The sequence below is a fragment of the Acinonyx jubatus genome, chromosome B1 (assembly GCF_027475565.1).
Source record: "Acinonyx jubatus isolate Ajub_Pintada_27869175 chromosome B1, VMU_Ajub_asm_v1.0, whole genome shotgun sequence".
In the NCBI taxonomy this organism is placed as follows: domain Eukaryota; kingdom Metazoa; phylum Chordata; class Mammalia; order Carnivora; family Felidae; genus Acinonyx; species Acinonyx jubatus.
The window spans coordinates 85,057,539-85,070,836 of NC_069382.1; the positions used below are offsets into that span (position 1 = coordinate 85,057,539).

Here is a 13,298-nt window from a genome sequence, read left to right on the forward strand (position 1 = left end):
AAGATCATGACCTGAACTGAAGTCAGCCACTTAACTTGCTGAGCCACTCAGGTGCCCTGTTGTGTGTCTCTTTAGTTCCCCTCATGTTATTACTGGAAAGTATTCCATATATACTACAGTTTGTTTATTCACTCACCTGTTATTGGACATTTGAATTGTGTCCAGCTTTGGCTTTTAAGAATAAAGTCCTTTTGGAGCTCCTGGATGGCTCAGTTGGTTAAGTGTCCAACTCTTGGTTTCAGCTCAGGTCATGATCTCATGGTTTGTGAGTTTGATCCCTGCATCAGGCTCTGTACTGGTAGCTTGGAGCCTGCTTGGAATTCTCTCTCTCTGCCCCCCCCCCCACCTCTCCCCTGCTCACATTATATCTGTCTCTCTCAAACAAACTTAAAAAAAAAAAAAAAAGAACCAAGTCCTTTGGACATTCATGTGCTAGTCTTTGTGTGAACTTGGATAAATGCCTAGGAGTATAGTTGCTGGATTGTGTGGTAAATGTACATTCATAAAAAAGATAAATTATTTTTCAAGTGGCTCTTACCCAGGAAGACAATCTCATTCTGAGAAGATAAATTAGAGGTTTGTTTTTAAAGTAAGGTTATTTTCTCTTTTTATGGTAATACATATATACAACCTCCCTTTAAGACATTTAATCATTTCAAACAACAGAAGAACAGCCTCACTTGTGACTCTTCCTTCCCTTCCAGATAACTTTTTTTTTTTTTAGTTTTTATTTATTTATTTTGAGAGAGAGTGAAAGCACAAGTTGGGGGAGGGGCAGAGAGAGAGAGAGAGAGAGAGGGAGGGAGGGGCAGCAAGAGAAACGGGGAGCGAGGATCCCAAGCAGGCTCCGCACTGTGAGCGCAGAGCCAGAAGTGGGGCTCCATCCCACAAACCTATGAGGTCATGACCCGAGCGGAAACCGAGTCAGATGTTTAAGTGGCTGAGCCACCCAGGTGTCCCTCTCCCAGGTAACTCTTACTCAGTTTCCTTGGAAGGAGCCTGCCCAAGGCACCTGGGCATCTGCCCAAGTGCCTGGGCCAGCAGGACAGAAGGAACAGGAGGTGCCTCAGCAGCACTGAGCAATTGGGTCCCTTTCTCAGTGGCTCCTGGGCTTGCTAGCTATGAAAGGATTACTTTTCACTTTTGCAGAATAATTATAAAGAAGGACTTGTTATTAAGAAACAGGTATGCTTTTCCCAAGAACACACAGTGTTTGAGAAACATAGGCAGATTCTTTCTTCTGGTGCTCATTTTTTAAGACCCCATTTGAGCCACAGCCCTCTAGGTACTTCTTAAAAAGAAGTTTAAGTTTCTTTGTGAGTGTGCATGTGTTCCAGCACATTTTATTTACAAAAATAGGCAGCAGGCCAGATTGGGCCCAAGGACTGTAATTTGCCAACCACTCTCCTCCATGACCACTGAGTAGATGACGTGGCTGCCTGGGGGACTATGGTCCGTTCTGCTCCTCCGTGAGATGGAAACCTCTAAGGTCTGGTGCTATGCTGAGTTGTACGTGTGTGCAGCACAGGATACTGCGTATGGGAGTTTCTGACCAAGTGATGGCTGCAGAGGCCACCATGTAAGGGCCCCACCGGGACAGGTTGAGCCTCCTTCTTCATAAGAAACTGGTTGATTTCAGATCAGGCCCAACCCTCCCACCCGCATACACACATGGGCCCTGGGTGAGTACTGTCCTCACTGGGCACCTAAGAACCCTTGTGCCGGGACCTGCCCACCAGCCCCTCTCTGGTGATGGCCTGGTTGTAGCTCTTCTGGGAGTCCAGCGCTTCTTCCACCCCCACCTCCAGGTTGTCTTGGGTGATGAAATGTTTTTGCCTCCTCCTGCAGCTGCAGCACTTCCTGCTCCTTGAGCTGCACGGGCTGCCTTCTGCTGCACCTGCCGCTGCTTCTGCTCAGGCCCCTCCTGCCGCAGCCTCGCCAATCGCTCAGCCCGAGCAGCAGCTGGTTCTCCGCCTGGTTCCAGGCCCTCAGGTCGCGGTGCTCAGCGGTATCCCGCAGCACCTTGCGCTCTGCCGGGACCGCGCCCGGGCCTCGTGCACCTTCTTCTGCATCTCGGAAGCGAAGCGAACTCCAGCGCGGGCGGAGACGCGCGCAGAGTCGGCGCCCTCTGGGCGCGCCCGCTTCGACACACCCCCCACGGGGCAGACGGCAGCCTCTTCCCTGTCACACACACCTGAGGGCGCGCACCGTCTGGCGGGACTCAACGGGATCCACCACGGGCGGGTCGCCACGCACCCCCTTGCACTTGGCCGGCGGGTCCTGGCGGGTCTTGTGGCCGCGCATGGGCAGCAGTAGCGGGGCTCGGAGGCCCGCACAGGGGCCCCGCACCCAGGCCTCCAAGAAGCTTACGTTTTGTAACATGTCTGTGCTCCAGTCATGTCTTCCCGAAGATACACCCTAAGTGGAGATGTAGCAAGCACCTGATCTTTTCTTAAGCTTTTTTTTTTTTTTTTTAATGTTTATTCTTGAGAGAAGGGGAGAGACAGAGCATGAGCAGGGGAGGGGCAGAGCGAGAGAGCGACACAGAATCCGAAGCAGGCTCCAGGCTCTGAGCTGTCGGCACAGAGCCCGATGGGGGGCTTGAACCCAGGAGCTGGGAGATCATGACCTGAGCTGAAGTCAGACGCTTAACCGACGAAGCCACCCAGGCGCCCCAAGCACCTGATCTTTTCAACACCTGGAAGATGTGGGTACTAGCCATTGGGCGTTCTCTTTTCAAACGGTAAATTTATCCCAATTTTATCTATTTTGGGGATGGGACCGAGACACTTTCTTAACTGTAATTCTTAGCACATTGAGTATTTGCCTTTTTCTCTGAGAAGAAACTTCAGACTATAAATTCTTGGTTTGCATGTTACTTCTTTCCCTACAACGTGGTATGCTTAGTTTCATGGCCACTATGATTTGGCGCAAAGGGTATAGGGATTTTTAAGCACTCATTCATTTGTCTACCCAACACACACTTTTACTGAGCATCCCTTACTGCAGGCAGTGCTAGGTGCTGGGTGCACAACAGTGAGTGAACAAGACAACAGAGCCTTATGAAGTTTACATTCTAGTTCAGGGAAAAGACACAGATTAATAGGTCAGCGAAATCAATGGGACAATTACACAGTGTGGTCAATGCTATGAAGAAGGTAAGACCATGTGATAGAAAGTAACATTTGATTTGAGACTGAAGGATGACAATGAGCCCCCATGCGGGAAGAGCTAGGGCAGGGAACTGCCAGGGTAATGAATGGCCTTGGGGTGGGAAAATCAATGACTTTGAGGGACAGAAGGAGCCAGTGTGATGAGAGCCACATCACAACTGTCGAATAAAGAATTTCGATATTATTCTAAGCAATAGAAAGCCATTGGAGGCTAAGCAACAAAGAAACAATATCTGATTGATGTTCTTAAATATAAAACACATTTAAAAACATAGCATATAAAACACAAAACATCTGGCTGGGTGGAGAAGGTGTTGTAAGGGGATGTAGTATCAATGGAATCAGATTCTGTTGTTTCCCTAGTGGCTTCCTAGCTGAAGGCAGCACCTTTTATGCAAACAGCAGGAGCAGGAAACTCCACTTTCTTTCTTTTTCTCTTTTCTTTTCTTTTCTCTTCTTTGCTTTCCCTTCCTTCCTTCCTTCCTTCCTTCCTTCCTTCCTTCCTTCCTTCCTTCCTTCCTTCCTGTCTTTCTTTCTTTCTTTCTTTCTTTCTTTCCTTCTTTCCTTCTTTCTTCCTTCCTTCCTTCCTTCCTTCCTTCCTTCCTTCCTTCCTTCCTTCCTTCCTTCCTTCCTTCCTTCCTTCCTTTCTTTCTTTCTTTCTTTCTTTCTTTCTTTCTTTCTTTCTTTCTTTCTTTCTTTCTTTCTTTGTAAATTTACCTCCAAATTAGTTAGCATATAGTGCAACAATGATTTCAGGAGTAGATTCCTTAATGCCCCTCACCCATTTAGCCCATCCCCCCTCCCACAACCCCTCCAGCAACCCTCTGTTTGTTCTCCATATTTAAGAGTCTCTTCTGTTTTGTCCCCCGCACTGTTTTTATATTATGTTTGCTTCCCTTCCCTTATATTCATCTGTTTTGTATCTTAAATTCTTCATATGAGTGAAGTCATATGATAATTGTCTTTCTCTAATTTTGCTTAGCATAATACCCTCTAGTTCCATTCACATAGTTGCAAACAGCAAGATTTCATTTTTTTTTTTGATTGCTGAGTAATACTCCATTGTATATATATACCACATCTTCTTTATCCATTCATCATTGATGGACATTTGGGCTCTTTCCATACTTTGGCTATTATTGATAGTGCTGCTATAAACATGGGGGTGCATGTGTCCCTTCAAAACAGCACACCCGTATCCCTTGGATAAATGCCTAGTAGTGCAATTGCTGGGTCGTAGGGTAGTTCTATTTTTAGTTTTTTGAGGAACCTCCATGCTGTTTTCCAGAATGGCTGCACCAGCTTGCATTCCCACCAACAATGCAAAAGAGATCCTCTTTCTCTGCATCCTCGCCAACATTTGTTGTTGCCTGAGTTGCTAATGTTAGCCATTCTGGCAGGTGTAAGGTGGTATCTCATTGTGGTTTTGATTTGTATTTCCCTGATGATGAGTGATGTTGAGCATTTTTTCATGTGTCAGTTGGCCATCTAGATGTCTTTTTGGGAGAAGTGTCTATTCATGTCTTTTGCCCATTTCTCCACTGGGTTATTTGTTTTTTGGGTGTTGAGTTTGATAAGTTCTTTATAGATTTTGGATACTAACCCTTTATCTGATATGTCATTTGTAAATATCTTCTCCCATTCTGTTGGTTGCCTTTTAGTTTTGCTGATTGTTTCCTTCGCTGTGCAGAAGCTTTTTATTTTGATAAGGTTTCAGTAGTTCATTTCTGCTTTTGTTTCCCTTGCCTCTGCATACTTTGGCTATTGTTGATAGTGCTGCTATAAACATGGGGGTGCATGTGCCCCTTCGAAACAGCACACCTGTATTCCTTGGATAAATACCTAGTAGTGCAATTGCTGGGTTGTAGGGTAGTTCTATTTTCAGTTTTTTGAGGAACCTCCATGCTGTTTTCCAGAGTGGCTGCACCAGTTTGCGTTCCCACCAGCAGTGCAAAAGAGATCCTCTTTCTCTGCATCCTTGCCAACATCTGTTTTTGCCTGAGTTGTTCATGTTAGCCATTCTGACAGGTGTAAGGTGGTATCTCGTTGTGGTTTTGGTTTGTATTTCCCTGATGATGAGTGATGTTGAGCATTTTTTCATGTGTCAGTTGGCCATCTGGATGTCTTCTTTGAAGAAGTATCTATTTATGTCTTTTGCTCATATCTTCACTGGGTTATTTGTTTTTTGGGTGTTGAGTTTGATAAGTTCTTTATAGATTTTGGATACTAAGCCTTTGTCTGATATGTCATTTGCAAATATGTTATCCCATTCCGTTGGTTGCCTTCTAGTTTTGCTGATTGTTTCCCTTGCTGTGCAGAAGCTTTTTATTTTGATGAGGTCCCAGTAGTTCATTTTTGCTTTTGTTTCCCTTGCCTCTGGAAACGTGTTGAGTAAGAAGTTGCTGCGGCCAAGCTCAAAGAGGTTTTTGCCTGCTTTCTCCTCAAGGATTTTGGTGCTTCCTGTCTTAACATTTAGGTCTTTCATCCATTTAAGTTTATTTTTGTGTATGGGTTAAGAAAGTGGTCCAGGTTCATTTTTCTGCATGTCGCTGTCCAGCTTTCCCAGCACCACTTGCAGAAGAGACTGTTTATTCCATTGGATATTCTTTCCTGCTCTGTCAAAGATTAGTTGGCCATACGTATGTGGGTCCATTTCTGGGTTCTCTATTCTGTTCCATTGATCTGTTTTGTGCCAGTACCATACTGTTTTGATGATTACAGCTGTGTAATACAGCTTGAAGTCTGGAATTGTGATGCCTCCAGCTTTGGTTTTCTTTTTCAGGATTGCTTTGGCTATTCGGGGTCTTTTATGGTTCCATACAAATTTTAGGATTGTTTTTTCTAGCTCTGTGAGGAATGCTAGTGTTATTTTGATAGGGATTGCTAGAAACTCTCCACTTTCAATTCCCCTCTTCATAACCACAGGAGTCTTTTCTTTCTGGATCCCAGCATTATGGAAAAGCCCCATGTATGTGGGAGGAGAGCGGAGAGGTGATAGGAAGACTCGGGCTTCAGGGCCCCAAGGGCTGGGAGAGGTCTTACCTCCTTCTCCAGACTTTTCTAGACTTTGACCGTGGTTTACTGGGCTAATGGGAAGTGCCAGTTAATGGGTGATGACTTAATGATCCGGCCACAGGACCTGTGTCACAAGAACTGAGGAAATATCAGTTCATGGTATCAGTCCATGAAAATGACAGAGAATAGTGAAATATGAGCAAAATACCAGATGAAATTACCAAAAAAAAAAAAAAAATCAGCAAGTAGCAGGAAGAAGACCTCTAAGTCTTCTGAACCAGAAAAGAACCATAAGCGGAACTTAAAAAGCCTTGTCATCCCAAAAGTTTGATATAGAATAACTGTCTTCTCTGGAGTAAATTTGCAGCAGTATCAGCAGTCTTTAGGACGAGAATATAATTTATTTATGTTTCTCTAATGTGCCCTCGACTTCCTGTCCAATTTATTCATGACAAGACTTTCTATTTTATAAACCTCAAAATAAAGATAGATTTAATCTTTTAAGAAGCCCATATTTCTTAGAGTATTGAAAAGAAAAGTGAGATATTAGACATGTTTTCTTTCCTCATTTTTTTTTTCCTTTTGAGGAGAGTACATTGAGAACCAATCCTTTCATTATAAACTAATAAAGTAAAAATTCATATAAGTGTATATATAAATTCTTATATATGTGTATGTGTATATAAGCATCACTGTCTTTGTATCTGTGTCTGTATCTATCATCCCCAACTAGATTATATTTTAATTCTGATAAAATATACAGAATATAAAGTTACTTTAGCCGCTTTGAAGTATACATTTCAGTGGCATTAAATATATTTGTATTGTTATGCAACCTTACCACCATCTATCCCCAACTGGGTTTTTATTATTATTTTTTTAATGAAGGAAATAAGAACAATTTTCAGTAAAATTATCATACTGCCATGGCATTTGGGACAGGTATTAAAGCTGGATCTTTTTTTAAAAATTTTTTATCACCACTCAACTTATTTTTTTAGTGCTTATTTATTTTTTAGACAGAGTGTGTGGGGGAGGGGCAGACAGAAAGGGGAATAGAGGATCCAAAGTGGGCTCTGTGCTGATAGCAGAGAGCCTGATTTGGGGATCGAACTCAGGAACCATGAGATCGTGACCTGAGCCAAAGTCAAATGCTTAACCTACTGACCCGCCCAGGTGCCCTGGGATCTCATTTTCCATATTCTTAAAATTAACCCTGCAGAGTGTCAGATAAAACCATTTATTTAAAACCTACGTTGTCTAGGTGGCTCCTAAAGAAATACAAATGACAAGACAAATAACCATGAACACATCAACCTCATCAGTAATTAAAGAAGCAAGGCAATAACTACTACCAAAACAAAAAAAAAATCCTGATCCTTTTTCACATATCAGATTGGCAAAGAGGGGAAAAAAAGAATGATAATATCCTGTGTTTCCAACGTGATGGTGGAAAAATGCATTTTTGTTGGATGTGGTTTGACCCTATGTATCAGAATTTTAAATGAACACACCAGCCATCTTTCTCTTAGGGCATAATTCTAAGGAGTTAATCACACAGATGTGGTAAGATACATATGCACAAGGATGTTCACCACAGTGTTGTTTATAGAATTAAAACACTAGAAACACTTTAGTTTTTTGTCTAACTAAAGTATCAGATTGAGCTACGTAAATTATGATATATTTACACCACGAAAGGTCTTGTCATTATAAATGAACATACAGATCTTCATTGATATAGAAAGATTTATATCACATATGGCTGAATGAAAGAGATGGTTACAGATGGGCATGCATAGTATGATTCAATTTTTATAAAAATGTGTATTTAAATATACATGTGTGTGCTTGTGTGTAGGTAGACAATGGATAGATATCTGAACAGTTCTTCACTACAGTGTTAACAGTCTTGATTGGTTAGATTTGCTTCCTATTTCTATTCTCTATTGTATGATTTTTTTTTTTTACTACAAGTATGTTTTTAGTTTTACTATAAGAAAAAAACTCTTCCACTTTGGAATAAAATTAAATACATCATCAAGTTTAAAAATAAATGGAATAAAAGGAGAGGAATAAGTACAACTCTACAAACACACATTTGATAACGTAGATGGAACGACCATTCCTTAAAAAACACAAACGATCACAGTTCATCCAATCTGAAATAGATAATTTGAATACCTCTATAACTATTAAGGAAGTTAAATTCATAATGTAAGTATTTCCAAGAAAGAAATCTACAAACCTGGATAATTTCACTGGAGAATTCTACCAAACATTTAAAACGAATGAACACTGGGCACCTGGATGTCAGTCAGTTGAGGGTGGAGCCTGCTTGAGATTCTCTCTGTCTGCCCCTCTCTCCACTCACAAGCTCTCTCTCTCTCTCTCTCTAAAAAAAAAAAGAATAAAAATTTTATGCAATTTCTTTTTTTTTAAGTATTTAATTTTGAGAGAGAGCAAGAGAGAAAGAGCTAGAGAGAGAACACGCAAGAGTGCTTGCTCAAGTGGATGAAGGGTAGAGAGAGGGAGAGAGGGAACCACAAGCAGGCTCTGAGCTGTCAGCACAGAGCCCTACTTGGGGCTCAATCTCACAAATGGTGATGGTGAGATCAAGACCTGAGCTGAAATCAAGAGTTGGATGTTTAACTGACTGAGCTACCCAGGTGCCCCCCCTTTTTTTTTTTTTAATTTTATGCATTTTCTTTAGAAGAAGAGGAAACACTTCATGATTCATTTTGTGAAGCTAGTATTATCTTATACCAGAACCAGATAAAGACAGTACAAAAAAGAAAAGTATAGACCCATATCCCTAACGAATATAAATGCAAAGCTCTTTTTTTCCCAAAATTTTATTTAAATTCAAGTTGGTTAACATATAGTGTAATATTGGTTTCAGGAGTAGAATTTAGTGATTCATCACTTGTGTATAACATCCAGTGTTCATCATAACAAGTGCCCTCTTTAATACCCACTGCCCATTTAGCCTACCCTCCACCCACTTCCTTCCATCAACCCTCAACTTGTTCTCTATCAATAAGAGTCTCATGGTTTGCTTCTCTTTCTCTTTTTTTCCCTTCCCGTGTTCATCTGTTTTGTTTCTTAAATTCCACATATGAGTGAAATAATATGGTATTTGTCTTTCTCTGACTGACTTATTTTGCTTAGCATAATACATTGTAGCTCCATCTATGTTGTTGCAAATGGCAAGATTTCATTCTTTTTGATGGCTAATATTCCATTGGATATATATATATATATATATATATATATACACACACACATATATGCATATGTACATACATACCACATCTTCTTTATACATCCATCAGTCGATGAATGGGCTCTTTCCATAGTTTGGCTATTGCTGATAATGCTGCTATAACCATCGGGGTGCACGTGCTCCTTCAAATCTGTATTTTTTATCCTTTGGGTAAATACCTAGCACTGCAGCTGCTAGGTCATAGGATAGTTCTATTTTTAACTTTTTGAGGAACCTCCATACTGTTTTCCAGAGTGCCTGCAGCAGTTTGCATTCCCACCAATATTGTAAGAGGGTTCCCCTTTCTCCACACCTCACCAACACATGTTGTTTCCTGTGCTACTAATCTTAGCTATTCTGACAAGTGTGAGGTGTTATCTCATCATGGTTTTTATTTGTATTTCCTCAATGATGAGTGATGTTGAGCATCTCTTCAGGTGTCTGTTATCCATCTGAATGTCCTCTTTGGAAAAACGTCTATTCATGTCTTCTGCCTGTTTCTTAACCGGATTATTTGTTTTTTTGGGTATTGAGCTTGATAAGTTCTTTATAAATTTTGGGTACTAACTCTTTATCCAATATGTCATTTGCAAATATCTTCTCTCGCTCTATAGGCTGCCTTTTAGTCTTATTGATTGTTTCCTTCACTGTGCAGAGTATTTTTATCTTGATGAAGTCCCAATAGTTCATTTTTGCTTTTGTTTCCCTTGTCTCCAAAGATATGTCTAGTGAGAAGTTGCTATGGCAGAGGTCAAAGAGATTGCGGCCTGTGTTCTCCTCTATGATTTTGATGGTTTCCTATCTTACATTTAGGTCTTTCATCCATTTTTAATTTATTTTTGTGTATGGTGTAAAAACGTGGTCAGGTTTCATTCCTCTATAGATGTAAAACTCTTTAACAAAATATTAGCAAATAGATTTCAGCAGTATATACAATATATACAAAGACTTATTTATGCTAGAGATGCAATGAGAATCATCTAGCGAGGAAAATGATTCAAATATAATCTACCATGCTAACAAGCTAAAGAAAATCACATAATTACATTGATGCAGAAAGAGCATTTCACAAAATTTAACACCCATTTATGATAAAAATTCTCAGAAGAAATAGGAATAGGTGAGAACTTCCTCAAGTGGATAAAGAACATCTACAAAAAACTTACAGCTAACATTATACATAATGGTGAAAAAGTGCATGCATGCTTTACCTCTGTATTAGTTTGCTAGAACTGCCATAACAAAGTACCAGACTCAGTGGCTTAAATAACAGAAACTTATTTTCTCACAATTCTAGAAGCTATAGCAAAGTGTTAACAGAGGTGATTTCTTATGAGGCCTCTCTCCTCGGCTTGCAGATGTCCATCTTCTGTGGTGTCTTAACATAGTCTTCCCTCTATGAGTCTGTGTCCTAATCTCTCCTTAAAAATTTTTTTTTCCTAATGTTTATTTTTGAGAGAGAGACAGAGCACTAGCAAGGGTGGGGCAGAGAGAGAGGGAGACACAGAATCTGAAGCTAGCTCTAGGCTCTGAGCTGTAATCACAGAGCCCAACATGGGGCTTGAAGTCATGAACTGTGAGATCATGACCTGAGCTGAAGTCCTAACCGCTTAACCGACTGAGCCACCCAGGCACCTGTTGTCCTTAATCTCTCCTAATAAGGATTATTAGTCATATTGGATTAGGGCCCACCCTAAGTATCTCACTTAATTTATTTACAAATTTAAAGACCCTGTCTCCACATAAAGTCACATTCTGAGGTTCTGAAGATTAGGAATTTAGTATAGGAATTGTGGTGGGGGGGACCACAATTTTGGCCCATAACACTCCCCAGTTTTGGGAACAAGGCAAATATACCTACTTTCACCACTTTTATTCAATTATAGTACTAGAAATTTCAGCCAGGACAATAAGAGAGGAGAAAGAAGTAAAATGCATACAGATGCAAAGGAAGAAATTGTCCCTATTTGCAAATAATATGATTTTCTCGGTCCTAAGAAATCTACAAAAAACCTCCTGGAACTAATAAATGAGTTTAAATATTTACACGATACAGTGTAAACACTCAAAAATCAATTGTATTTCTGTATGCGAGCAATGAACATGTAGACACTGAAATTAAAAATACTATGCCATTTACAGCTGCTTAGGAAAAAAAGTAATACTGAAGTGTAAATCTCATAAAACATGTACAGGATGTGTATGCTGAAAATGACACAAAGCTGATGAAAGAAGTCAAAACAAACCAAATAAATGGCGAGGCATATGTTCATGGATTGGAAAACTCAGCATAGCAAAGATGACAATTCTCCCCAAACTGACAGAAAAATCTAATGCAATTCCTATCAAAATCTCATTGAGACTTACTTTTTTCAATACAGATAAGGTTAGAATTTATGAGAAAAGGCAAAGAAATTGAAATAACTAAAGCAATTTTGGAAAAGAATACAGTGGGACAAATCAGTCTATCCAATTTCAAGACTTCTTATGTAGCGATATTAATCAAGACCGTACAGCACTGGTAGAAAGCAGACAATTGATTAAAGGAACAAAATGAAGAGCCTGGAATAAAACCCACAGGAAAATGCCAACTGATTTTTGACAAAGATGCAAAATCAAGTCAATAGAGGAAAGGTAGCTTTTTCAACAAATGATAGTAGAGGAATTGGATATCCATGGACAGAAAAACGAACCTTGACCTGCCTTACACCTTACATAAAAATCAACTCAAAATAGATCACAGACTTAAATGTAAACTATACAATTATAACATTTTTAGAAAAAAATAGGAGAAAATCTTCAAGATCTATGGCTAGGCAAAGGGTTCTTAGACTTGACACTAAAAATGCCATCCTGGAGAAGTAAGGTTGATAAATTGGACTTCATCAAAATTAAGACTTTTGTTCTATGAAAGACTCTGTTAAGAGGATGAAAAGACGAGTCCAGAATGGGAGAAAATACTTGCAAACCATATATCCTGCAAAGGACTAGCACCTAGAATACATAAAGAACTCTCAAAATTCAATTGTAAAAAAGCAAACAATCCAGTTAGAATATGGGCAGAATATATGAAGAAACAGGGGCACCTGGGTGGCTCAGTCGGTTGGGCAACCAACTTCACTCAGGTCATGATCTCACGGATCGTGGGTTCGAGCCCTGCATCGGGTTCTGTGCTGACACCTCAGAGTCTGGAGCCTGCTTCAGATTCTGTGTCTCCCTGTCTCTCTGCCCCTCCCCCACTCATGTTCTATCTCTCTCCTTCAAGAGTAAATAAACATTAAAAAAATTTTTAAAATATATATGAAGAAACATTTCACCAAAGAAGATATATAGATGGCAAATAAGCACATGAAAATATTGTCAATGGCATTGGCTATTAGGGACATGCAAGTTAAAATCACAATGAAATATCATTACATGCCTATTAGCATGGCTAAAATGAGGCACCTGGGTATCTCAGTGGGTTAAGCGTCCAACATCAGCTCAGGTCATGATCTCGCAGTTCGTGGGTTTCAGCCCACGTCAGGCTCTGTGCTGACAGCTCAGAGCCTGGAGCCTGCTTCGGATTCTATCGGATTCTCTCTTCAAGAGAATTCTTCGGATTCTTTCTTTCAAAAATTAGCAAGTATTAAAAAGAAAAAAAAGAATGGCTAAAATAAAAACTAGTGGCAACACCCAATGTTGGCAAGGATGGGAAGAAGCTGGATCTCCCATACATTACTGGTGAGAATATAAAATATCACAGCCACTCATTCTGGAAAATCATATGGCAGTTTCTTGTAAAACTAAACATACAGCTGCCATACAAACCGGCAACAGTACTCCTGGGCATTTATTCCAGAGAA

General features: G+C 40.3%; 1 pseudogene; it reads right to left on the reverse strand.

Annotated features, from left to right (window-relative positions):
- Positions 1 to 1,706: 1,706 nt before the first annotated feature.
- On the reverse strand, positions 1,707 to 2,382 carry LOC106976178 (28S ribosomal protein S26, mitochondrial-like; annotated as a pseudogene).
- Positions 2,383 to 13,298: the final 10,916 nt, after the last annotated feature.